General features: G+C 47.5%; 1 protein-coding gene across 1 annotated transcript in view; it reads left to right on the forward strand.

Moving 5' to 3' along the window:
* The first annotated feature begins 6289 nt into the window (after positions 1 to 6289).
* The window catches only part of FRY (FRY microtubule binding protein), a 262289-nt gene continuing 244152 nt past the window's right edge, over positions 6290 to 24426 (forward strand). The window contains exons 1-2 of the mRNA XM_007668511.4: positions 6290 to 6549; positions 19988 to 20147. The gene's annotated coding sequence lies outside the window, so the exon portion shown is untranslated. The remainder of the gene's footprint in view (positions 6550 to 19987; positions 20148 to 24426) is intronic.

A 24426-nucleotide genomic window follows, 5' to 3' on the forward strand; every position in this document is an offset into this window, starting at 1 on the left:
ATCCCGTCTCCGCCGCTTGTCAGCTGTGTGACTTCGGGCAAGTCACTTCAATTCTCTGGGCCTCAGTGACCTCCATCTGTCAAATGGGGATGAATAATAATAATAAAGTTGGTCTTTGTTAAGCGCTTACTATGTGCAGAGCACCGTTCTAAGCACTGGGGGAGATACAGGGTCATCAGGTTGTCCCACGTGAGGCTCACAGTTAATCCCCATTTTACAGATGAGGTCACTGAGGCTCAGAGAAGTGAAGTGACTTGCCCACAGTCACACAGCTGACGAGTGGCAGAGCTGGGATTAGAACCCATGACCTCTGACTCCCAAGCCCAGGCTCTTTCTAATGTTGGTATTTGTTAAGCGCTTACTATGTGCAGAGCACTGTTCTAAGCGCTGGGGGAGAGACAGGGTAATCAGGATGTCCCACGTGAGGCTCACAGTTAATCCCCATTTTACAGATGAGGGAACTGAGGCACAGAGAAGTTAACTTTCCACTGAGCCACTCTGATGAAGACTGTGAGCCCTGAGTGGGACAGTCTGATTAAGTCGCTTCACTTCCCTTTGCCTCAGTGACCTCCATCTGTTAAATGGGGATGAAGACCGAGCCCCGAGTGGGTCAAACTAAGTCACTTCAGTTCTCTGGGTCTCAGTGACTTCCACCTGTAAAATGGGTCTGAAGCCTGTGAGCCCCACGCGGGACAAACTAAGTCACTTCACTTCTCTGGGCCTCAGTGATTTCCATCTGTAAAATGGGGCCGAAGCCCGTAAGCCCCACGTGGGACAAACCGATTAAGTCACTTGAGTTCTCTGGGCCTCAGTGACCTCCATCTGTAAAATGGGTCTGAAGCCCATGAGCCCCACGTGGAACAACCCAAGTCACTTTACTTTTCTAGGCCTCAGTGACTTCCATCTGTCAAATGGGTCTGAAGCCCGTGAGCCCCACGCGGGACAAACTGATTAAGTCACTTGACCTATCTGGATCTCAGTGACCTCCATCTGTCAAATGGGGCCGAAGCCCGTGAGCCCCACGCGGGACAAACTGATTAAGCCACTTGAGCTCTCTGGGCCTCAGTGACCTCCTCTGCAAAATGGGGCCGAAGCCCATGAGCCCCACGTGGGACAAACTGATTAAATCACTTGAGTTCTCTGGGCCTCAGTGACCTCCTCTGCAAAATGGGGCCGAAGCCCGTGAGCCCCACGTGGAACAACCCAAGTCACTTTACTTTTCTAGGCCTCAGTGACTTCCATCTGTCAAATGGGTCTGAAGCCCGTGAGCCCCATGCGGGACAAACTGATTAAGTCACTTGACCTATCTGGATCTCAGTGACCTCCATCTGTCAAATGGGGCCGAAGCCCGTGAGCCCCACGCGGGACAAACTGATTAAGCCACTTGAGCTCTCTGGGCCTCAGTGACCTCTGCAAAATGGGGCCGAAGCCCATGAGCCCCACGTGGGACAAACTGATTAAATCACTTGAGTTCTCTGGACCTCAGTGACCTCCTCTGCAAAATGGGGCCGAAGCCCGTGAGCCCCACGTGGAACAACCCAAGTCACTTTACTTTTCTAGGCCTCAGTGACTTCCATCTGTCAAATGGGTCTGAAGCCCGTGAGCCCCACGCGGGACAAACTGATTAAATCACTTGAGTTCTCTGGGCCTCAGTGACCTCCTCTGCAAAATGGGGCTGAAGCCCGTGAGCCCCACGCGGGACAAACTGATTAAGTCACTTGACCTATCTGGATCTCAGTGACCTCCATCTGTCAAATGGGTCTGAAGCCCGTGAGCCCCACGCGGGACAAACTGATTAAGTCACTTGAGCTCTCTGGGCCTCAGTGACCTCCATCTGTCAAATGGGGCCGAAGCCCGTGAGCCCCACGCGGGACAAACTGATTAAGCCACTTGAGCTGTCTGGGCCTCAGTGACCTCCTCCGCAAAATGGGGCTGAAGCGCGCGAGCCCCACGTGGGCCGATCTCATTGCCTCCCCCAGCGCTTAGGGCAGCGCTTGGCACATAGCAAGCGCTTACCAAGTGCCTTCATTAATTATTATAAAGGCCGCCTAGGAGAGGTTATCGATAAGGCCGGGGCCCCCGTTTCCCCGCTGAGGGGAAAAAAGGGCGCCAAATGGGGCCTCGCGCCCGCCGGGCCTCGCGCGCGCGCGCCCTCGTGGACGGGGAGGGGGAGGGGGAAGGGGGCGGAGCCTCGTCCCGGATCCAGCCAATCGCGGCGCCCGGCGTGAGCCCGGGGGGCGGGGCTTCGCTTGACAGGCCCGGCGGGGCCGGCGGAGGGATCCCAGCCGGGGAGTGTGGCCGCGCGCGCGAGGCTGGCCGGGCCGCCTCACCGCCCCCCCCCCCCTCCACCGGACGGCGGCTTCTTCCTTCCGAAAGGTAAAAGAGGGCGGTCCCGGCGGGGGGAGAGCTGCTGGGCTCCCGGGAAGAAAACGGCCGAGGCGGGAAAGTTGGAGCCCCCAGAGCGGGCCAGCGGGCAGGACCAGACTCCCTCCATCCCTTTCCAACCTGGGTAAGAGGAAAATGGGTGCTCCCAGCGCTTAGCACAGTGCTTGGCACACTCTGTGCAGCCATTCGGTAGCATTTATGGAGCGCTTACTGTGTGCAGAGCACTGGACTCTTCTCCCACCCAGTCTGGGCGGGGATGGTCCCTATCTGTTGCTGACTTGGACTTTCCCAGCGCTCAGTACAGTGGTCTGCCCATAGTGAGCGCTCAATCATAGCAGCTGAATGATTGAATTCAGCAATACAGTCACCCCCTTCACCCCCTTGCAACCTGGGCAACCATCCAGAGCTGAAAATGCCCGGCTCCTTTGGTGTCTGGGTTCTCCCAGCGCTTAGAACAGTGCTTGGCACACACTGTCCATTCATTCGGTAGTATTTATGGAGCGCTTACTGTGTGCAGAGCACTGGACTCTTCTCCCACCCAGTCTGGGAGGGGATGGTCCCTATCTGTTGCTGACTTGGACTTTCCCAGCGCTCAGTACAGTGGTCTGCCCATAGTGAGCGCTCAATCATAGCAGCTGAATGATTGAATTCAGCAATACAGTCACCCCCTTCACCCCCTTGCAACCTGGGCAACCATCCAGAGCTGAAAATGCCCGGCTCCTTTGGTGTCTGGGTTCTCCCAGCGCTTAGAACAGTGCTTGGCACACACTGTCCATTCATTCGGTAGTATTTATGGAGCGCTTACTGTGTGCAGAGCACTGGACTCTTCTCCCACCCAGTCTGGGCGGGGATGGTCCCTATCTGTTGCTGACTTGGACTTTCCCAGCGCTCAGTACAGTGGTCTGCCCATAGTGAGCGCTCAATAATAGCAGCTGAATGATTGAATTCAGCAATACAGTCACCCCCTTCACCCCCTTGCAACCTGGGCAACCATCCAGAGCTGAAAATGCCCGGCTCCTTTGGTGTCTGGGTTCTCCCAGCGCTTAGAACAGTGCTTGGCACACACTGTCCATTCATTCGGTAGTATTTATGGAGCGCTTACTGTGTGCAGAGCACTGGACTCTTCTCCCACCCAGTCTGGATGATGATGATGATGATGTCGGTATTTGTTAAGCGCTTACTATGTGCAGAGCACTGTTCTAAGCGCTGGGGTAAACACAGGGGAATCAGGTTGTCCCACGTGGGGCTCACAGTCTTAATCCTCATTTTACAGACGAGGGAACTGAGGCACAGAGAAGTTAAGTGACTTGCCCACAGTCACACAGCTGACAAGTGGCAGAGCTGGGATTCAAACTCATGAGCCCTGACTCCAAAGCCCGTGCTCTTTCCACTGCGCCACGCTGCTTCTCATCTCTGGACAGGGATGGTCCCTATCTCTTGCTGACTTGGACTTTCCCAGCGCTCAGTACAGTGCTCTGCCCATAGTGAGCGCTCAGTAATTACAACTGAATGATTGAATTCAGCAGTACAGCCACCCCCTTCACCCCCTTGCAACCTGGGCAACCATCCAGAGCTGAAAATGCCCGGCTCCTTTGGTGTCTGGGTTCTCCCAGCGCTTAGAACAGTGCTTGGCACACACTGTCCATTCATTCGGTAGTATTTATGGAGCGCTTACTGTGTGCAGAGCACTGTATTCTTCCCCCTCCTCTCCCCTTTCTAGACTGTAAACCCAGTGTAGGCAGGGATGGTCTCCATCTGTTGCTGACTTGTACTTTCCCAGCGCTTAGTACAGTGCTCTGCACATAGTAAGCGCTCAATAAATACAACTGAATGATTGAATTCAGCAATAGACACAGTCACCCCATCACCCCCTTCACCCCCTTGCAACCTGGGCAACCATCCAGAGCTGAAAATGCCCGGCCCCCCTGGCTTTCTCCTTGGATGTCTGGGTTCTTCCAGCGCTTAGAACAGTGCGTGGCACACACTGGCCATTCATTCGCTAGTATTTATGGAGCGCTTACTGTGTACAGAGCACTGGCACTGTACTCTTCCCCCTGCCCCTTTTCTAGACTGTAAACCCAGTGTGGGCAGGGATGGTCTCCATCTGTTGCGGACTTGTACTTTCCCAGCGCTTAGTACAGTGCTCTGCACATAGTAAGCGCTCAATAAATATAACTGAATGAATTCAGCAATAGAGACAGTCCCTGCCTACAACAGGCTTACAGTCTAAGCGCTTAATAATAATGTTGGTATTTGTTAAGTGCTTACTATGTGCAGAGCACTGTTCTAAGCACTGGGGTAGATATAGGGTAATCAGGTTGTCCCACATGAGGCTCACAGTTAATCCCCATTTTACAGATGAGGTAACTGAGGCACCGAGAAGTGAAGTGACTTGCCCAGAGTCACACAGCTGACAAGGGGCAGAGCCGGAATTCGAACCCATGACCTCTGACTCCAAAGCCCGGGCTCTTTCCACTAAGCCACACTACTTCTCTAAGCCACGCTGCTTCTCAAATGGCTTAACAAATACCGTTATCATTATTATCTGCTGCCTTCCATCTAGATCCTCTCACGCCTTATTCTTCAATGAGAAATTCATCCTCATAATAACGATGGTATTTGTTCAGCGCTTTCTCCGTGTGCCAAGCTCTGTTCTAAGCGCTGGGGGAGATATAGGGTCATCAGGTGGGGCTCACAGGCTTCATCTCCATTTTACAGATGAGGTGACTGAGGCCCAGAGAAGTGAAGAGAGTTGTCCAAAGTCACCCAGCTGACAAGCGGCGGAGCAGGAATTAGAACCCAAGCCCGGGTTCTTTGAAGCCTCGCAGCTTCTCAAAATTGGGTTCCTTACAGCGATTTTAGTACCAAAGTGCTCTCACATTAATTCGTCCATTTCAAACCCTCACAACACCCCCGTGAGGTAGGGGAGACGAGGCGGATATTAGTTTTGAGCACTTACTTTTTAGAGAAGCAGCGTGGCTAAGTGGAAAGAGCCCGGGCTAGGGAGTCAGAAATCATGGGTTCGAATCCTGGCTCTGCCACTCATCAGCTGTGTGACTTTGGGCAAGTCACTTAACTTCTCTTGGCCTCAGTTCCCTCATCTGTAAAATGGGGATTAAGACTGTGAGCCCCACGTGGGACAACCTGATCACCTTGTAGCCACCCAGTGCTTAGAACGGTGCTTTGCACATAGTAAGCGCATGACAAATACCATCATTATTATTTACTTTTTGCAAAGGACTGTATTAAGTGCCCGGGAGAGTCCACTACAACAACAAAAAGGCACAGTCCCTGCTCACAACGAGCATTAAGGGCAAGAAGCAAGAGTCTTTTCCCTTTCATTCATTCATTCAATAGTATTTATTGAGCGCTTATTATGTGCAGAGCACTGTACTAAGCGCTTGGAATGAACATGTTGGCAACAGATAGAGACAGTCCCTGCCGTTTGACAGGCTTACAGTCTAATCGGGGGAGACAGACAGACAAGAACTTTTGACTCCTGAAATGGGATCTTACACCTTCTCTGTCTATGGCTTTGAATTTTCCAAGATTTGGGTCCAGAGGGGCATAATTGTATTCTCATCCTTCCAAACAGTCTACCCGATCCTGAAACAGGTGCTTGCAGGCTCATTAGGTTTATTATTGTGTGACTATTTAATAATAATAATAATAATAATCATGGTATTTTGCGCTTACTGTATGCCAGGCCCTGTTCTAAGCGCTGGTATGGATACAAGCAAATCGGTATGGACACAGTCTTTGTCTCCCACGTGGGGCCCACAGTCTCAATCCCCATTTTACAGATGAGGTCACCGAGGCCCAGAGAAGTGAGGTGACTCACCCACGGTCACACAGCAGACAAGTGGCGGAGCCGGGATTAGAACCCATGACTCCCGGGCCCGTGCCCTCTCCACTCTGCCACGCTGCACGTAGATACCCAGGCACGTGCGTAGGCACAGACCCGCATCCCACCATTCAGAATCACGCAGCGTGACCCAGATGCGTACGTCTCGCCATCCGGCCATCTCCGAGCACACGAGCCAAGAGTTGGCGTGACCTACTCTTCGACCCAGGCGAGCAGAAACACACGGATGCGTGCGTGGACACTGCCAGCTTGCACCGTGGATTCTTGACCGCACACCTCACCGGTTGGTAGCACGCTCGGTGAGTCGTGCCGCAGTGCCCGGGTGCCTCTCCCCTGGCAGCGCGTGGGACACACGCCCGTAGTCCCTGCCCCTAAAACCCCGCACCTGCCGGTGCCCTGAGCACTCCCACTTTCAGCTCTTGAAGAACCAGTCTGTGCTATGAACAGTAACATCAAAGTGAATTTTACAGCTGACCAGCGGGCAGTCTAGGGATCCTTCTCTGTATCCCCCATTACCTGTCTTAATCACACGTTGGGGTACGTTGACCCGACGGACTTAGTCACACCAATTAGAATCACTTTATTCTGGCCTGTGTATGCTTGCCCACAAGCATCATCCTCAGCTGGGCTCACCGAGGCAGGTGGAAAAGCAGCAACCTGGGCTCCCTAATTTGAAAACTCACCCCTTTTCCTCTGCTCCTCCTCCCCCCCATCGCCCCGACTCCCTCCCTCTGCTCCACCCCCATCTCCGCCCCATAGCACTTCTGTATATATGTGTGTATTTAGTATTCTATTTACATTACTAATGATGCATATATATCTATAATTCTATTTATTTTGATGCTATTGATGCCTGTCTGCTTGTTTTGTTGTCTCTCTCCCCCTTCTAGACTGTGAGCCCATTGTCGTGTAGGGATTGTCTCCGTTGCCGAACTTTCCAAGTGCTTAGTAGAGTGCTCTGCACACAGTAAGCGCTCAATAAATACGATCGAATGAACGCATGAATGAAGCGACCACCAGTCAGGGCAAAATATGGTTTGGAGACTCGGAAGTAAGAGGCCCTGGATTTTAGGGGGGAAGGGGAAGCAGTAGGATTTAAGGAACGGAATTGCCGCATAAGGGAATGGTCCTGCCCTCCTTCCCTTTCCCCGCACCTCCATCAGAACTGGCTGCTGCCCAAGTCCAAAAGTGGGGGAGGGATTTGTCCAAAGTTGTGAAATGCCTAAGCCAAACTCAGCATGCATTCCCTCATTTGAATCCTTGCCAAAGTCCTTTTCCTGTGCCTGCAGCCTCTTACTGCACCTATCCTATTATCTGTCGAATATTTCCTCTAATAGCACCTGGAAGGGCTCTCTCTGGACCACTGACTTTTATTCTTTACTCACTCCTATCCCGATCCACAGATCGACTTCTTCCTGCCTTTCCCAAAGACATCTCACCTGTTGACTGATTCTGAATCATAGGTGTCGATCCGGGTGCTGCTGTTCTGCACACCTCTTGTATGATATAGTAGTGACTTCACAGAAACAAATCCTCACATTCAAGTCCCCTACCTGGCAGGAGGTGTTGTTGACATTCACACATGCCTGCACACACACAGCTCATTGTTGTGCAAATGGAATTTGTTCAGTAATGCCATTGACTGAATGATTGCAAACCCAAGTCAAGGCACATATTCACGTACACCATACCAACGGGCATCGGGTGGCCAGACGGATTGCCACCCTGCCGTCCCTAGGGTTTAAATTGGGCACGATCTGGAAGGATTTCTGACCTAGAACCCTTTACTGGATGGGGAATTGGGCACAATCTGGAAGGATTTTCAACCTAGAACCCTTTCCTGGACAGGGAGAAGAAAAGGCCGGGCGATACATCCTCAGCTGCCAAGCAGACAGAGGGTCTTTTGGTCCTTTTCCTCTTTATCCCTTTCAAGCCGTCCCACTCACACCTGACACCAGACACAGTCCCTGAGGCTACTACCATTCAATCGTTCACTTGTATTTATTAAGTGCTTACTGTGTGCAGAACACTGAACTAAGCCCATGGGAGTACACTATAACAATAGACACATTCCCTGCCCACAATGAGTTTACAGTGGGGGGGGGGGTGGGGGGGGAGAGACAGACATTAATATAATTAAATAAAATTTCAGATGTCTGTGCTGTGGGGCTGGGAGAGAGGGTTGAAAAAAGGGAGCAAGACAGGGTGATGCCAAAGGGAATGGGAGAAGAGAAAAGGGAGTGGGGGGCTTAGGAAAAGGTTCTTGGAGGAGATGTGCCTTCAGTAAGGCTTTGAAGGGAGGGAGAGTCATTGTTTGGGAGGGCGTTCCAGGCCAGAGGCAGGATGTGGGTGAGGTGTCAGTGGCAAAATAGATTAGATTAACGTTAATGTTAGAGAGAAGCGTGGGCCTGGCTAAGGGGTCTTTTTTCTTTTTTTTTGGCCTTGAACTCCAACTCATTACTAACACCAGAAGTGTCCAGAAGGTGGGCAAGGTAATGAAACTCTCCAATTGGCCAGATCTGGAAATCGGGAGTGACTCTTGTAAACCTTTGGGGAAAGGAAGAGCTTGAAGCTGCTAAGGGGAAATGGGATTATCTCCCAGGGTTATCGTGGACTTGAGTTTTCCTGCTGGTCTGGCTCCTGAAAGTAGAAATCAGCAGGAATTGGCCGTAAAGAAAAGGAATGAGCCACTATGCTGAGACCCATTAACTCTCAGCACAGTGGCTGGGATAGTAGAAGGATGCATTTAATACCTGCTGAACGCATAACATTGTCCTGCCCTGAGGGCAAGGGTCATCTCTTGAATATAAAATCCCCAACTCGGCAGGCCCTGCCTTGTGCACACAGAGGTCGGAATGAAAACCATTTCCAAACCCATATATCTTTTGGCTTGATGGTGGCGGTGACTCCCTTAGGAGGCCTGACAGCCTATACACTTCCAAGTCCTCAGATTTATACCCGCAAACGCATTTTCATTAGTAAGGGTGTCCTTTTATGGCAACGTGATAAAGTAGTGTTGCAGGAATTTTGCCAAATGTGTTTGCAGCTTTGAGTACAATCAAATTGTCTTTTGCTTTAGCATTTCTCTTTCTAGGAAAACATTTGTGTAGGGGGCTAGTCATTCATTTCATTAATTCAGTCGTATTTATTGAGCGCTTACTGTGTGAGAGCACTTTACTATTCTTATTTTCTTCCCTGCTAGGTGTCCATTAAATTAGCTAATTGACTCTGATTTCAAATTAATGACTCAAACTTTATCTGTACAATTATTCAGGCAATTATGAGTGATTATCTTGCATTGCCAGGTAAATCCTTCTCCCATCAATCAGTCGTATTTATTGAGTGCTTTCTGTGTGCAGAGCATCGTACTAAACGTTGGAAAGTACAATTCAACATCTTTGGTAGATGCATTTCCTGCTCAAGAGGAGGAGGCAGGCAAAAATATCAATCAATAAGTACAGATATGTACATAAGTGGCGTGGGGATGAAGTTCTGGTTTGTTGGCAAAACCAACTCCTCACCAGTTCCCGTCACATGTCTTCGTTAATATGGGCCCAGTTTGCTCCTCTTGGCTTGACGCTCAGCCTGCCCATGTCGCAGTTGATTTCAGTCATCGAGAAGTGAGTCCTCAAGCCTAACCTCCCACTGATGGCCTCTGAGGGCCCTCCCATGTTCCATTGGTGGGTGAGGGCACGAGGCAATTGGTTCTGCAGCTTTTTGAGCTGTTCTCTCAGCCCTCGCTCACAAGACATGAGAGTTTCCAGTCAGGGTTGGCTCAAGATGGTGGCCTCCTGAACTGTCAACTGTTTGGATCCTGCCTTCTTTCAATCCCCACCCCCCTTGAAAATCTTCCTATCCCCTCACCACCCCCCGGTCCCAATACCTTCTCCCTTGGTATCCCGACACTTAAAATAAGAGTTTGGCATCTGTGATTGTTACATCAGATGGCGTCATGAATGATGTAAAATTGCTCCTTGCACAAATTAGCACCGTATTGGAAATAATGAAATATTACATTATTTCCAATACCCCTGATGTATCGATACTTACATCAGTAAATGTCACTGATTGCCTGTAGCGCTTTCATATGTATATATGCGATATATATGATACATGAAAGATATATGTGATATATATATATAATATGTATATTATATATATATATATATATATATATATATAAGATATATCCACAGATATATATTTATGAGAGAGAGTGAGGTACCGGCAATCCCTGGTATTTATTGAGCACTTATCATGTGCAGAGCATTGGGAGAGTTCCCTGCCCACAAGCAGCTTGCAGTAAAGAGGGTCTATAGTCATTCAGTTGTATTTATTGAGCGCTGACTATGTGCAGAGCACTGTACTAAGCGCTTGGGAGAGTACAATACATCGTAGACACACTTTACAGTTTATTCACTACATATGTAGTTGTTCATACTGAAAGACATTGCAATTGACTGAATCCTCCCCGTGAGTGTGGGTGAGGTGGGGAAGACTAGAGCACGATTGACCACCCCCATTCCACGTCATGGGGGTAAATGCTGCTAATAGATTTTTCCCTGAAGTACTTGTCGATGTCTCGGATCTGCCTCTCAGTCTCCCACACCGAACGTCCCGGGTAACATGAAATCACAACTCTAGGAGACGTACCTTATTCTCAGTGATTTGCGGTGTTTAATCTGAATGGAAATGGCGCTAGGCTCACCTCAGCCCACTCTCACCCCCACCTTAAAGAGCTCATTTCTGGATCTGTGGTTTTAGTTCTGAAGTCCTTAGGGCCATTCCTTGACCAGCATTCTGGAGAGGGATCAGAGTGTGGGTTTAGGTTGCCAATTCGGATTTCTGGCAGGGTTTCCCTGAAGCAAGTTGGTACATGACTGTGGCCTTCTCCTCATTGATTGTAAATGTGTAGCATTATGCTGACCTTGCAGAGGGATCTATAATGTGATGCATGTTCCCTTGGGCGTGTGATGCCAGCCATTAAGCAATTCCCGTCTCAGAAGCTAGCAGCCTGTCAAGGTGGAAGAGTTGTTGTGAGGAGGAGAAGTTGTATTCTCCCAAGCGCTCAGGACAGTGTTCTGCATGTACACAGAAAGCGCTCGATACGGACGATTGACAGCTTGAACAAACTGGCATTTTATGCATTTCTTCTTCTCACCATCCTTGATTTGGAACGGATCGGCCAGAAACTTAAGACGTAAAACACTGCGAAGGCAGGAAGTGGCTAAATGCCATGGGCCGAAGGAGTGAGCAACTAAATCTCATGAGAAATTGCCATGATTTGGAATGGTTCAAAGAAAATCCTAAGACATAAAGCACTGCGGAGTCAGGAAGTGGCTAAATACCACGGGGCTGAAGGAGCGAGCCACTAAATCTCATGAGAAATTGCCAGAGCCTGGGTTGGCTGATGGAATCAAGCACTTTAATTAGGTCATTGGGAACGCTAGAGTCCGTGGTCCATTCTAGCTTCCTGTATCTGGCATGCTGCAAAAAAGAAAACAAAATAAAAACGCTATCTACTAGTTCATGGGCATCCACGGTCACTGAAAAAAGAACATGGTTGCATTGGTCAGTAGAGAATTCAAAGATCTTTCAGGGGATGGAAAGCAGTGAGATACATATTATGCTGTAAGTCCTCTGTGTTTTTTCAAACACTCATCAAATAGTTGCCTCAGTTGGCTTTGATCGTTCTTTTAGTGGTACCTTTAACACTGTGAAGGGTTACAGTTGCCCTCCGGATATATTGAGACTAAAGTCAATCAATCATATTGATCGAGCACTTACTGTGTGCAGAGCGCTGTACTCAGAGTTGGTGGATGCACTCCCCGCCCACAACGAGCTCACGGTCTAGAGGGAGAGAGTCGGATGGTCACTTCTTCTCTGCCCTGTGTTTTCTGTACCTGTGTTGGATAGGACGTGATGGCAGAACTAGGGAACATTCTTCCAGATGGGATGCGCTGTCTGGATACAGCGCTCTGTCATGTCGGAAGGAACGTTTGTGCACCTGCTTCCCAAGGGTGGAACTGGGGCGAGTACTACAGCCAAAAGTTTTCCTTACTGTGGGATTCTGCAAAGACCCCCTTTAGGCTCTAAGCTCCTCACGGGCAGGGATCGGTGTCCGCCAACTCTGTCTTACTTTCTCAAGCATTTAGTACAGTGCTCTGCACACAGTAAGGGCTCAATAAATAGTGTTGATTTGACTGAGAACTGGCTGCCTTATCATCTGAGCAGCATCTCCCCTTCCCACTAGATGTTCCAGCAAGTTTGTCTTCTAATGTGGAGTTGTGTCAACCATCGTGGCCCTGGGTGTTGGGCTGACATTTGAGAGATGCAGAAATAGCCCATGGACAGCTTTTTTGCACTATGAAAGTACTAAATTCCTTTCATCTCCCCTCAGTGTGATAGCACGCTTGTTTTACAAATGGGCATCGAAGGCTAATACCAATATTTTGAAGCAGTTTACAAATTCTCAGGTTGCCAGATGATCAGCTCAGCATTATTTCCTTTCCCCCTCGCTTTCTCACTACAAATCAAATGCTTAGTAACAATGCAGAACACTCAGTAGGTAGTCGGTAAATTTCCTTCCTGCCACTACATCCGTCTCTAATTGATGGGCTTATCAGAATACAATACCATAAAGGTTTCGCTTGTGCTCTGAGGGAGGGATTCTAAGACTGTCTTGGCTGCTAAAAATTTAGTTTTTTGATAGTCGAGGGTCATTCTCCTCAAAGCACTTCTTTGTGGTTCACGTTCATGGTGCCCAAGGTGCTGCTATTTGTCTGTGTACCATTTATTTCAGGATTTCTATCCACATAGAACAAGATTTTATCTGTTCAAGAAGCAACGAAGCTTCCCCAGGTCTTCCCCATGGTAGATTCGGCAGTCAAAGTCAAAGCCAGCCAATTATCTGCTCCTAGTGGAAGGCATTTTTTTTTTTAAAGTGTGAAGGCCACTAAACTGGGGAAGGGAAATTGTGTGCTTCTACAAGGGGCAGTTCACCGTGTCATTTCATGGGACGGTCGAGCCGGAGGAAGGATAGAGCGTAAGCTTCTTGTGGGCGAGAAACGAGCCACTTCTTCGTTTTGCATTTTCCCAAGCACTTAGTATAGTGTACATTCTTTTAGTAGTATTTATTATGTGCTTACTAGCAAATCGGGTTGGACGAAGTCCCTGTCCCACGTGGGGCTCACAGTCTTAACCCCCATTTTACAGATGCAAAACACTGTACTAAAACTGGGAGAAAAAATTCACGGGGGAAGAATTAGACACATCCCAGGCTCCGAAGGGATTCCCAATCTAAGAATATGGGTGGGGAGAGGGTTGGTGACAGACAGATAAGAAGAGATGAACCAGTTAAAATAGAAAGACGTTATGAAAGATAAGGACCGTGATAAATGCAAGAGAAATGGGGCACTGAGGCTAGAGGAACAGAGTTTTACTCTTCTCACACAGAGCCTAACATTCACAGAAGTCCCAGCACAAGCCACGGCTAGAGGTCAGGGAAGAGCGTTAGCTCTGTTAGCCAATGGACAGAGCAGTAACTTGAAGGCAGCTGTAAGAGTGGAGGCCTGTGCCATTTCAGAGGTTCTACCCCCGCTAAGAAAGCCCGTTGGAAAAGAATAGTGAAAGGAGATTCCCAGTGGGTCTGAACTTTCCCCCAAATTTCGCCAGAGCGACTGACACACCGTTGAAATCCTCATGATGAAATGTTTTCTTCCTTGATGATTAGTCACGGTGGGTAGGAACTCCCTAATGGAGTTTGAGGAGTGACAGCAAAGTTGTTAGGCAATGGCTCTGAGGCAGGTAACTTTTTAGAGCAAGCCTCACCTGACAGGTGAGAAATCAGTCAATAACTTATTGTGTGCAGAGCATTGTCCCGAGCACTTGGGAAAGTAAAATTCAGTTGCATGGTGCCTGTCCACAGTTCCAGTTTAGATGAGGAAGAAAGACGTTTAAATTACAGACGGATATGAATTTAAGTGCTGTGAGCTGGGGTGAAAATCAGAATGAGACCCCCAGAATTTACGTACCTGTCTGTAATTTATTTGTGTTAATGTCTGTCTCCCCCGCTGTAGATCGTAAGCTCACTGGGGGCAGGGAACTTGCCTAACAGTTCTATTGAACTCTTTCAAGTGCTTAGTGCAGTGTTTGGCAAATAGTCAGTGCTCAGTAAATGCCATTGATGGATTGCCTAAGGGTTATAGATCCAAGGGCGTAGATGAGACTGAAGGGAGGGCAAATAGAGGAAGAGAAGGGCAAGTAGTCACAGAAGGCCTCTTGGAAGAGATGTGATTTTAGTAGAACTTTGAAGATGGGAAGAGTGGTGATCTATCGGATATGAGTTCCAGGCCAGAGGGAGGACATGGGCAAGAGGTTGCCTGTGAGAAAGATAAGATCGAGTTACAGGGAGTAGACTGGTCTAAAAGGAATGAAGGGTGTGGGTTGGGTTGTGACAGGAAATCCGTGAGGAAGATTGTTGTGGGCTGGAAATGTGTCTCTACCCTCCCAAGCTCTTAGCACAGTGCTGTGCACGCAGTAAGTACCCAGTAAATATGATTGATTGATTGATTGTCCCTGCTCACAAGAGCCTTACACTCTGATGGGGGAGACAGACGTAAAAATATTTACAAATGTAGACATTGGCACTCCAGTGGGTCTGAATCACTAACAGCGATAGTAAGATTGCCTGGGATTCATTCCAACACCAAATTAACAAATTTCGGGGTTCTCAAATGGGCAGCGTAGAATTACTCAATCCATGCTACCAACCAAAGAACAGGCAACTGGCATCATGCCAGCCTACACTTTCATCCCAGACATTCTCTCCTCTCTGTTTTCAAAGGATGGTGTGCTTTCTGCCCTTTTTCACAAACAACCACCACCTGATGCTATCAACCAGCAGAATCAATCAATAGCTGGTATTTATTGAGCATTTACTGTATGCAGAACACTGTACTAAGATCCTGGGGGTGTACAATATAATGGAGTTGGTCGGTGCGTTCCCTGACCGCAAGGAGCTTCAAATCCAGAGGGGGAGGTAGACTTTAAAATAAATTGTGGAGACGAACAGATGTGCTGTGGGGCTGAGGGTAGGGTGAATATCAAGTGTTTTAAAGGGTGCAGATCCAGGTGCGTAGATGACACGGGAAGGAAAGGGAGTAAGGAGAAATGAGAGCTTAGTGGGGGAAGCCCACATGGAGGAGATATAATTTTAATAAAGCTTTTGATGGTGAGGGGAGTGGTGGTCTGTCAGATATGAAGCGGGAGGGAGTTCCAGATCAGAGGCAGGATGCGGGCGATGAGTTGGCGGCCAAGTCGGTGAGATTAACGTACAGTAAGTAGGTCGACATTAGAAGAGTGAGTGAGCTTGCTGAACTGTAGGAGAGCAGCGAGGGGAGATAGGAGGGGCAACGTGATTGAGTACTTTAAAGCCAGTGGTAAGGAGTTTACAAGGAGTCAGTGCACACCCAACGAGTACAGAGGAGAAATCAGGTAGAGAAAGTTAAAAGGAGAACCAGGACCGGTTTCGGGACCTTCTGGAGCTCAGGCACCATTTTCCGCCGTGAGATGTCTCCTGGGATGGGAGAAATTCTTGACAATTTGAACCACTGTCTTCTGTTGCGGGGCGTACAAATTTGTTATCTATACTAACGTCTGTCTCCCCCTCTAGACTGTAAATTTTGTGGTGGGCCGGGAACACGTCTATCAACTCTGTTGTATTGTGCTCTTCCAAGTGCTTAGTACGGTGCTCTGCACCTAAATACGATTGATCGAACACGTATAGTGAAAGAACGAAGCATATTGCTCCTTTGGCCGTTGGTATCGCCTGTCGTCCCCAATTAAATGGTAAACTTCTTGCAGGCGGGGATCATGTCGTCTGTGGCTTCCCCCATCACCTACTACAAGTGCTCTGCCCACGAGCACCCAACAAATGCGCTTGGTGATGTCGACGACAACACCTTAGTGGTGATAAAGGAAGCACCTTCAACATCATATTGAGGAGAGGCACATTCGGCTATTTAACATTTCGTGTTCATAACCAGTCGATGCCAGTTCTGTAATCTATTTTGCAAAAATTGTGAATTATTTAGATCGAGGAGCTGTGTTGGGCCGGTCTCTGTTAACTGAATCGTATCTGAACATAGGAGCTGACTCCCGGGATTTTTTTGTGTTGCTTGGATATTAGTGAAGTTTTCCAAACTCCTCACTTTTACTGGGATGCTCATTAAATAATCACTGGAGGTCTGACACCGGGCTATAGGGGAAAACCCAATTTCTGTCCAAAGAGCTCATGATTTAGTCATTTAAAGCAGATTAAAATAATGCAGGACAGTGATACTAATTTGTAATTGTATTGCTGTACGTCTTAACCATGGCTACCCTTGTGCACGAAAGGGCTCTGCTTCCAAACAGTTCTCCTCTCGTATAGCTGTTTTTAAGTCGCAGTGTGCTGCTTAAATCTTCTTTTTTTTCCAGTATCTAAGAGCTTACTATGTGCCGGACACTGTACTAACTGCTGGAGTAGATATAGGATAATCAGGTTGGATGTGGTCCCTCTCCCATGTGGGGCTCACAGTCTTCATCCCCATTTTATAGAGAATCCAGCTGAGGCACAGGGAAGTGAAGTGACTTGCCCAAGGCCACGCAGCAGGCATGTGGTGGAGCCAAGATTAGAACCCAGATTCTCTGACTCCAAGACCTGTGTTCTTTCCACTAGGCCATGCAGCTTCTCAAATTTTTGGTGATTTTTTTTCCCCCAAGTCAAGTCGTAAATGTACTAGGAAGAGAGGCTCTTTATGGTACTCTCCATAGACCCCAGAGAATGCATCTATAACTTCTTTTCTTATGCCCTTAATTCCAAATGGTTAAACCAGGACATGGTTTTGAATTATTCTGCAGCATGACATAACATCATGCCGAGATTATCGGAGAAATAACTAATCCCTGTTTGCAAATGTACCTTTAAAAATGTTACATGGTTGGGTTTTCTTGCCAGGGTAAATACATTCTCATCCATTTTGGAAAAACTTGCCTGACCAGCTCTGTCTAGCCTATTCAGGGTAGCATTGTGTTAATTTACATGTTACATAAAAATAATAAATACTCTAGATCACAGAATAAGTATATCAAAGACTTGGACAAGGGACAACTAAAATGAAATTACAGTGTACTGAACCATCCTTTTACAAAAAAAAAAAAGCAATGGATCCAATATTTGAAATCAAAGTGAAATTTTCTTTAAAAAATGGTATCATTTTTAAAACTTTTTTTTTTTTTAAAAAAAGAGCAGGCCATGAACGATTTCTTGTCAGGCTAATTATTTCTGTCAAGGCAGTGACTTCATGAGCCCTGACTTTCTACTCATCCTCTAGAAATAGTTTCTCTCTACTGCAACTTTAGCAGTCCCTTAGTTGTGATATTAACTAAAAAATACCCCAAACAGTCCTCCTACTTGTTTGAGTTGATAGAGGCTAGGGCGCAGTTCCCCTGTTTTCTGTCACCCGGTTTTGTGAACTGCATCATTCTTCAATGTTGTGAATGGATAAATTTCAGCCCTTCTGGAAACTGTGGACTTCGGAACATCACCTTTCTCTCCCTTTGTGTGATAACGTCCTTTTTGAGGCAATGACTGTTGAAATAATTCGATGTCTTTCACTTGCTGCGAGACCTTGTGTCATTCCACCAAAGCCTTCCCATTTCTTAACCTCACAGGAAGGGTTTTAAAGACCTGGCCCACTCTCTGAATTGCAGTTTTCTCTTTTAGGTCCCGTGCATTGATGTCGGTCTTAGCAGCTGAATCTTTCCATGTTTTGAAGGCTTTTAGTTTGCGTTAGGGGCTGGGCGGGGAAAGCTTAGTTATGAGAAGCCAGTGCCGCCCAACTCAGTTTATAATGCCCTTCGTCGCCCGGAAGCTCCGAGCTGAACTTCCAACGCGGAAGAATCAAACCTAATGCAGCACGGTTCCCAAATTCCAACCACCATCGTGCCACCCAAATTATGGCCAGTGAGACCCATGAAGGTCCTGCTTTAGACGTGGTGGGGGTGTTTAGTACAGCACTCTGCACATAGTAAGTGCTCAATAAATACTATTATTTATTGGTGATGGCAGGGAGAACAGGGCCGTGGAACAGTCGTTTGTTCCTTCAGTCCTCTGCCTCGGCAGCGGCCCTGTTCCTCAGATTCCTTTGTCCCTCCTGCTGTTCCCACCAGAGAGTAGTCCGGAGTCGTGGCAGAGACTGTCTCAGAAGTCAGCCTTGACGAAATCAGTGGTGGTAGCCGGGGCCGTGGGGAAGACGCCTATATGGCTCTGGTTTTCTCCTGTTCCCGTTGCTGCTGTTGCAACCTAAACAGTGGAGACAATAGGAAGGAAGGAATGAGGCGAAGAGCCCGGCATCTCCCGTAGTGCTTCCCTATCCCTTGGCAGCCCTGCCTCTGAGCTTGTGGAGATACTCTCCTCCAGGGTCTGTGGCTTGGAGTAATCACGCCAGCTTGTTTCTTCTTGTCCTCGCCTCTAAGGAGCTGGAGAACAACTTGAAACTCTCTCTAGGTACTTGAAAATGATCTCAACACCTCCCCCCCCCCTTCTTTTTCAGAACAGGCAAACCCATCATCTTGAACCCTTCCATCTTTTTCATCGTGCTTACTGCCCCTCATGGAGCCCTCTCCTGTTTTTCCAGGGAGGGCCCAAGTTGGACCGAGTATTCTTGTAGAAGACTGGCCAAGGAGGGAGGATTGCTTCCATCCATTTTGGGCTTCTCTGAATATATCCCAGGATCATATTAGCGTTTTAAAATTACAGCATTGGCTCGCTGACTCATAAGCAGCACCCACGAAGACCACAAAGTGTTTTCCGCCATAGAGATGCTTGGCCAGCCCTGTCCCCATTTTATAACTGGATAAACTGAGAAGCAGCTTTGCCTAGTGGAGAGAACCCGGGCCTGGGAGTCAGAAGGACCTGGAGTCTAATCCCAACTCCCCACTTGTCTGCTCTGTGACCTCGGGCAAGTCACTTCTCTTTTCCGTGCCTCAGTTCCCTCATCTGGAAAATGGGGATTAAGACTGTGAGCCCTCTGTGGGACAGGGACTATGTCCAATCCCATTATCTTGTATCCACCCCAGTGCTTAGAACAGTGTCAGGCACTGTTTAACTATTTAACAGATAACACAATTATTATTATTATTCTTATTATTCTTATTATTATAAGTTGATTTCACTCCCTATATGTATTCATAGGGCCAACTCCTCACTCATTGTGAGCACAGGGAGAACAGGGATTTGGAAAGGGATAGGGACTAGAAGGACAGGTGTCAAAGAGCAGTCATGCGGCCATTTTCCAGCCCTGATGGGAAGCGCTCGGGTTTTGGCAGAGACTTGGAAGAAGCGAGGATGGGAATCCAGCCCAAACAGCCATGGGCTCCATCACCCCCAACACCCCTTTTGGCATCGACCACTGTGACTGTTCTCACTTTTATAATCCATCATTCAGGGGTATTGAGTGAACGCTTACCGTGCGCAGAACGTTGAGCTAACGCTTGGGAGAGTACAGTGCAACAGAGTTGTTAGACACGATCCCCGCTGTCAAAGACTTTCCATTCTAGCTGTGGGGAGGCAGATACTAAAAATCAGTTACAAAGAGGGGAAACAGCAGAGCATCAGGATCTGTTCAATAGATGCGGTTGGGGAGGGTTCCTTTGCTAATATTTTTAGATTTAATTCTATTCTTTTCTTTCAAGGCCTTAGCAACCGCACCCAGGACGGTGTCATCTTAATTCCTTCATCGAGGTGAATGGAGAAAACATTGTTAAATGGTACCGGCCCCGGGGGAAACTAGCAAGTTGGCAGTCCTCGAAAACTACCCGCCAGCCAGCCCCGAACAGCAGTCAGCCGATAGTGGTATGTATAGTCTAGACCTGCGATTTTCAAACTCCGCATTCTGCCATCCCCTCGAGGATTCCCTCTACCATGGATTGTGACCCCACTGCAGAGGTCATGGGAGTTAATTCTTTAAAAAATAACCGTCATCAGAATGAGGTTCCAAATAGCCTTTCCTTCCTGTCTGTTCGGTCAGCCCTAGATTTATATCCTGCTGACTTGCCCTCCAATTAAGGAAAAACCAGAGCTCTTCCCATAGCCCTGGTCCCCAGTCCTCTCTTCCTGCCCTCTTCTGAATCACATTCAGGCCAAGGGTGGACCGGCCGAGCTCAGTCACCCGGATTCCTTCCGTCGATCAGTCGATGATATTCATTGAGCGCTTGGACTGGACTTGTGTAGGTGTTTATGACTGAGTCCCTCAAAGTTGCCTCACTCTAAAGTAATGCTGACAGTGACCAGCGTGACTAAGCCGTGGGTTCATCTGTGTCACATTGAGATTTATCGACTGCTGTCTTGTTTATTAGGCCATACCATTTTATTGGAAGGTTTCTGCAGTTTTAACAGGCACTCTGACAGCTATAACAGGATAAAGGACTGATTTTTATAAAACTTTGATTTTATTAGCACTTTGGAGAATAATTCATGAAGGGTTGGTTTTCATTAGAAGAACTGGAGAAGCAGTGGGGTCTAATGGTTAGAGCATGGACCCGGGAGTCAGAAGGACCAGGATTCTAATCCCAACTCTGACACGTCTGCTGGGTGACCTTGGACCAGTCACTTCACTGTGCCTCAGTTATCATATCTGTCAAATGGGGATTAAGACTGTGAGCCACTTATGGGACATCTACCCCAGCGCTTAGAACAGTGCCTGGAACATAGTGAGTGCTTAATAAATACCATTAAAAAAAAAGAATGGCATAGGCCCTTCACACTCTTAATTGGAGTTTCTCTCCTCTACTTGAGACCAGGGGTTTTATAGATTGGCTTATGTTACTGTCTACGATTTCTTCTGGGTGTGACTGATAACTGCTGGTATTAGAGTATGGAGGGTTTTTCAGTGATAGTAATGGTCTCAGTATTTATTGAGATGTCCTTCATGTAACATCGTTGTGTATTTTAGGAAATGTTAGCACATCAGATAAAGTATCTCTGTTGCAGCCCTGACAGTGATGTGGCCGAATCATTTCTAAAATCATTACAAAATGCAGTTTTTACAGTTTGAACGTTCTCTTGCTTCTTCCTGTTGAGGTACATTTAAAACTGCCCCTCTAAGTGTAAGTTAACTAATTACAAATATTATTTTCTAAACAAAAATTTTATTACAAAAGTCATTGTCAGGCAGTTGATGTTAAATGAATTCAAAACATATCGTAGCTCTGTTTGAAAAGGCAGTGTGGTTTGGTTATTTAAAGGGACAAATCCTGTTTTCTTACACAGGAGTGTCAAAGAATTCAAGTCTGTAGTTCTTTAAGAAATGCCAGGAGTGTGATAAGTATTTTAATAGAATAAATGAAGTGTAAGTTCCTTAAGGCCAGGAATCCTTTCTATTGATTCTTTTGTTCTCTCCAAGTTCCCAATACAGTGCTTTGCACACAGCAGGCCTCAATAAATACTATTGGTTGAGCCAGAAATCTCCCCCAAAGAGCTGATTGCCCCAGGAAATGTAGAGTTTTGATTAGGGAGATGATTCAGAAGTGATCAAGAGAGTAGGCAAAAGTGTGAGCTGACTTGTAGATGGAGATAGCCTTGGACATAAAGAGGAAGAGGCTGAACTTGATGTAGAAGAGAGAAGAAATTGATAACGGGATACAAGTGCGTGGGGTAGAAGCAGAGAAGCAATGTGTGTAGTGGATAGAACGTAGGCCTGGAAGTCATAAGGACATAAATTCTAATCCCGGCTCCTATAATAATAATGTTGGTATTTGTTAAGCGCTTACTATGTGCCGAGCACTGTTCTAAGCGCTGGGGTAGACATAGGGGAATCAGGTTGTCCCACGGGGGGCTCACAATCTTAATCCCCATTTTACAGATGAGGGAACTGAGGCACAGAGAAGTTAAGTGACTTGCCCACAGTCACACAGCCGACAAGTGGCAGAGCTGGGATTCGAACTCATGAGCCCTGACTCCAAAGCCCGTGCTCTTTCCACTGAGCCACGCTGCTTCTCCATGTGTCTGCTGTGTGATCTTGGGCGAGTCACTTAACTTCTCTGGGCCTCAGTTCCCTTATCTGTAAAATGGGGATTAAGAGTGTCAGCCCCATGTGGGACAGGGACTGTGTCTAACCTGGTTAACTTGAGATCAGTGCTTGGCACATAGTAAGCACTTAACAAGTACCATAAAAATAATAGGAATTATTATTATTATGAATTCCCGTCAGAAGAGTAAAGCTAATTCTGGGCCCCTAGAGGGTCAGGGACCGTGTCTAATTCCCAACTGTAGTCTTTCCCAGTGCTTAGTACAGTGCGCTGCACATAATAAGTGCTTTAATACATACTATTAGTACTAATACTGGGCAGGGACCGTAGGAGAAAATGGAAGGTTAGTGTTCGCCACCTGAAGTGAGGTGCCTGGTATGGTTTTCTGCCCAGGGCTGGGCCTTTGGGAAATGTTGATCGGCTGCTCCGACTGACCTCAGAAGCTGAGGGAGACTAGCCAGCCCTGGAAAAAAGAGAAGGCTGTTTGCTTTTCAGAGGAGAGAGGTTTCCATGTTGCGATCAGGAGACCAAGAAGATCGTAATCACTTGAGGATGTGGCGGTGTAAAATGGGAGGGAGCGATAAGAAAGCCCTCTCTATCAATCAGTCGTATTTAACAATCAATCGTCGTATCGTAACAGACACAGACACAGTCCCTGCTCTCTTAAGCATTTCCTTTATAAAGAAAAGGTGCAGTGTGGCATAGTGGAGAGAACATGTGGTCGGGATGCTGGAGTCCTGGGTTTTAGGTCCAGCTCTGCTCTGGTCTGCTGTGTGACCTAGGATGAGTCCTTGAACCTCTCTGGGCTTGAGTTTCTTCATCGGGAAAATGGGGATAAGATACATATTAAGCACTTGGGAGAGTACAGTATAACAGAGTTGGTAGACATATTCCCTGCCCACAGTGAGCTTACATCTAGTGGGGGAAATTTATATTAGTAGAAATAAAAATAAATTGCGGGTATGTACAGCTGTGGGGCTGAGGGAGGGGTGACTAAAGGGTAGCAAATCAGGGGGATGCAGAAGGGAATGGGAGAAGAGGAAATGAGAGCTCAGTCAGGGAAGTCCTCCTGGAGGAGATTTGCCTTCAAATAACACTTTGAAAGGGGGAGAGTAATTGTCTCCAATTTACTCAAATCTTGGTCATGTTACCATGAATTACTGATGAGTTATCGAGGAGTTGAGGTAGAGATAATCAGAGAGGTGCAATTTGACGGGGTAAAATGTCCTCTGGCGAACTGCAAGACTTAGAAACCACAAATGCAGAGTTGACAGTGAAACATAAGCAGTCAGGGAAAGTGTGGAAAGGAAGAACTCAAAGTCAAGGGCAGGACCCAAGACACTCAGCTCAAAGAGCAGATGAGACCAAGTCTCCAGGGTTCTCTTTGGATTCATGTTCCCGAGGGAAGTACAGTGGAAATCAACATCTTTGGTAATGATTGGGTTTCCAGCCAGCGATTTCCCAGTGGGATTTTCAACTGGGTGCTTGATCTTCATCCAGGGTAAGGTGCAGCTTCACATTAAAAGTGAGTTTTAGTTAATCACTGCAACATTTGAGAAGGGCTTTGTATGAGCCGAAGCACGGTGTTAAATGCTGGGGTAGATTCAGTTAATTGAACACAGCTTTTATCCTGCGTTGAGCTTTCGGGATGGGAGAGCAGGGACAATGCCAATTTATAGATAAGGAGATGGAGGCACTGTGGAGTTAGGTGACTTGACCAAGGTCATACAGTAGTCGGTGGTAGAGCCGGAATTAGAACCCAGGTCTCCTGACTGCCAGACCTGGGCTCTTTCCTCTAGTCCACGCTGCCTCCTGTCACGTTTGCAATCCCACTGAGATCTCGGAACCACAGGGGTTCACTTGAGGTCTGAATTGTGCTCCCGCTAACGAGGTCACCCGATTGGGAGTTTATCCAAATGCAGACCAATGATCTGTTTGTTTTCTGTCTCGTAACACCTTCCTCCGCTTGCTGTCTTCTTCCTCCCTACTTCCTCCTCCCACCTCCTTGTGAATGGTTGAAAAGAGCTATCCACCTCAACTAACTTCTGGAGGGAAGTAGTTAAGCGTTGGAATGCCGTACACTTTGGATAAATACAAAGACAACT

Source organism: Ornithorhynchus anatinus, chromosome 20 (genome assembly GCF_004115215.2).
Source record: "Ornithorhynchus anatinus isolate Pmale09 chromosome 20, mOrnAna1.pri.v4, whole genome shotgun sequence".
NCBI classification, from domain to species: domain Eukaryota; kingdom Metazoa; phylum Chordata; class Mammalia; order Monotremata; family Ornithorhynchidae; genus Ornithorhynchus; species Ornithorhynchus anatinus.